General features: G+C 49.1%; 1 long non-coding RNA gene across 1 annotated transcript in view; it reads right to left on the reverse strand.

The window, feature by feature from the left end:
- LOC106725503 overlaps positions 1-3,262 on the reverse strand; it is a 28,759-nt gene that overhangs the window by 24,763 nt on the left and 734 nt on the right. The window lies entirely within an intron of this gene.

The raw sequence follows: 3,262 nt of genomic DNA on the forward strand, positions 1-3,262 counted from the left end.
GGCCCTGGTTACCTGAGCCTCGGGCGGCTGGGCAGCCGCCATCCAAGGCTTGCCTGTGCCTAGGGCCAGCCCTGGGAGGCTGGGGGGCTGAGGGGACTGGGTGCTGCCGCCATCGAGGGCGGAGCAGTCAATTAGCTTATTCCCTCCTTATTGGCTGTGGGCACCGCCATCTTTGCGATGATGTGAGGGTCAATTAGCATATTCCCTCTTTATTAGATAGGATGGGGGTCATCATATGTGTCCTGCTTATATTCCAGGGCTGACATGTGGTCAGATATGGGAGCTTCTGAAGCAGACACTAGGCTCCACACCTGCCGCATCTGATTTAGACCAGAACTGGGGGTCAGGACTCTATAGACCCACACCCTCCATTAGGGTCTACCTTGTATCTGCACAATGCACAGAACAGGCAGGAGAGGCAGAGCTGAGGCCCAATGTAAAGGGAAAAGGCCTCAAAATTAGCATTTCAGGCTCTGCAGAGCTTGGAGTCAGTGTCTGAGGATCTGTGCACCAATTTCCTGTCACACCCTGGGAGTCATGTCCCTGACTCAGCACTTACTAGGCTAGAAGCTACCTCTCAGGGGATGGCTGTGCTTCTTTAGCTGTAACTCCAACCTTGGGACTCAGATGCTCCGTGTGACCTGGAGCAATACCCACCCTCCTCCTGTGATGATCACATGCCAGGAACAAAGCTAAGCCCGTGCCCACATCATCACACGGAACCCTTACAAATACCTGTGTGACTGGGCTGTGTCTTTTCCTTACACATGGGAAAGCAAGCTCCCAGGGGAGTTAAGTAACCAGCTCAAAGTCACACGGTGGAGTCAGCTTGGACTGAGGCTTTACCAAAATATGCCAGATCCCTGCTACCTGGCCAATGGCATCTATGATCAGTTTTTAAGATCTGGTACCATATCTATCCTTAGATTTCTCCAGGTGTCAATGTATCTTCAGACACACCAATAAGACAGTGACAATTGAACATTTCTCAAACTTACACAAAACACAACTGAACCGCCATCATTTCTGCAATGAGTTCAAGTTGTGGGCACAGGAACTGCCCTAGAACAAGACTTAAGAGACAAAGTGCTGACACTGTTTGCCGACGATTCAAACAGACCAATTGTAAAAAGATGTTTTGGGGGAAATCCAATTATAGCCTGGGTACTGGATGAATTCTTGTTTAGTCTTAGCTGTGATAAGGCACTGTAGATCTGTAGGAAAATGCGTTCAAGAATGTATGGGCGCCCTAACCGGTTTGGCTCAGTGGACAGAGTGTGGCCCTGGGTTCGATTCCGGTCAGGGGTATGTACCTTGGTTGTGGGCTAGATCCCCAGTAAGGGGTGTGCAGGAGGCAGCCAATCGATGATTCTCTCTCATTGATGCTTCACTCTATCCCTCTCCCTTCCTCTCTCTCTAAAAAAAAAAAAAAAAGAAAATTAGGGGTGACACGAAATGTCTTGGCTGTGTCATTAAAGAAAAAGGGGGATGAACAGATAAAGAAAATGTAGCAAAATTTTAACAACTGTCTCAGGTGGGTGTTGGTTATGTTAGGTCCTTTGGTTTTGTGTATGGAAACGTTTCATAATTAAATAACAAATCGGAAATCTGAATACACCAGTCTTCTTTGGTCGACTCACCCACCCTCAACTTCCAATCAGCTGGAGTCCTGGAGACTCTGCTCACCCTGCTAGAGCCCACCCACCTTCCAACAGAAACGCAGTGGTCTCTGCAGCTGCTGGGAGCTCCCTGGCAGACATGAGACCTGGGGCTCCCCCCCCCCCCGCCCCCAACTGTAACAGGAACACACTTAGAAACCACCTCACAGATCACTTAAATGGGATAAACCAGCAAACTGTTCACACAGGGTCTGGCTGTTGCTAAGTGGCCAATAAGTGAACTGTCACTTTCATGATTAAAATCTCACTGATATCACTTCCCCACCAAGTTCCAGGATAAGGCCAGACTCCTTAGAGCAGTGGTTCTCAACCTTCCTAATGCCGCGACCCTTTAATACAGTTGCTCATGTTGTGACCACCAACCATAACATTATTTTCGTTGCTACTTCATAACTGTAATTTTGCTACTGTTATGAATCATAGTGTAAATATCTGATATGCAGGATGTATTTTCATTGTTACAAATTGAACATAATTAAAGCATAGTGATTAATCACAAAAACAATATATAATTATATATGTGTTTTCCGATGGTCTTAGGTGACCCCTGTGAAAGGGTCGTCCGACCCCCAAAGGGGTCACGACCCACAGGTTGGGAACCGCTGCCTTAGAGCAAAAAGACCCCCGGCCTCTGGCCCTACCTCTTCCAGCTTCAATTCCCACCCTCACTGCCAGCCTTCCCTCTACTTGGGGTTTTTTAAACACCTTACAGATTGTTGCCTCTGCTTTGCCTCCACTTGGAAAAGTCCACGTCGTCCTCCTTCTGGCTCCTGCATCAGCCCCCCTGAAGGGCTGCTCTAGGCTGTGACAGTCCCCTCTGGGCCCTGCACATACCTTCTCCACTGTGCAATCCCAACCTAATGGATTTACTTGCCCATCCCCTTCCCTGGGCCCTAACCAGTCAGGTAGATTTGTTCACAGGCAGCCTACATTCTGCAGTCAATTTAGGGATCGCTTACTCAGTGAAGACTTTCCCAGAGAGCCTGGTCTCCAGATTGTACTTCAGAAGAGGATATATTTTTATTTCTGCTCCAGGCTCTTTGCCAATGTGCCCATGAAATAAAACTCTTGGGATCTTCTTAAAATGCAGATTCGGTTCAGCAGGTCTGCGGCCCAACCTTGTGATTCTGCATTTCAGACAGAAATCCAAGGAGTGCGATGTCACAGGTCCCTGGGCCACTGAGAAGTGAGCCTCACTCCTATACTTTCCTGAGCTCAAGCCTTGCTCATCCATGGCTCTCAGCTCAAACGTCACCTCAGACGGGCTTTCCCGACAACTTAATTCCACGAGGCCGTGCTGCACTTCCCTCCTAGAGTCAGTCTCCTCCTCACGGCTTCGTGCACACGGCGCGGACATTTCCCCAACTAGACCGGAGCCCCCAAGGAGAGGGGCTACTGTTCTCCTGCTGGTGCTGGATAAACAAGCCTCTCAGTTGAAGAAAAGGCCATGAGCACCACACCCACATTTCCTCCTATGACAGCGGTTCTCAACCTGTGGGTCGCGACCCCTTTGGCGGTCGAACGACCCTTTCACAGGGGTCGCCTAAAACCATCCTGCATATCAGATATTTACATGACGATTC

Source organism: Myotis brandtii, unplaced genomic scaffold, assembly GCF_000412655.1.
Source record: "Myotis brandtii unplaced genomic scaffold, ASM41265v1 scaffold168, whole genome shotgun sequence".
Taxonomy (NCBI): Eukaryota; Metazoa; Chordata; class Mammalia; order Chiroptera; family Vespertilionidae; genus Myotis; species Myotis brandtii.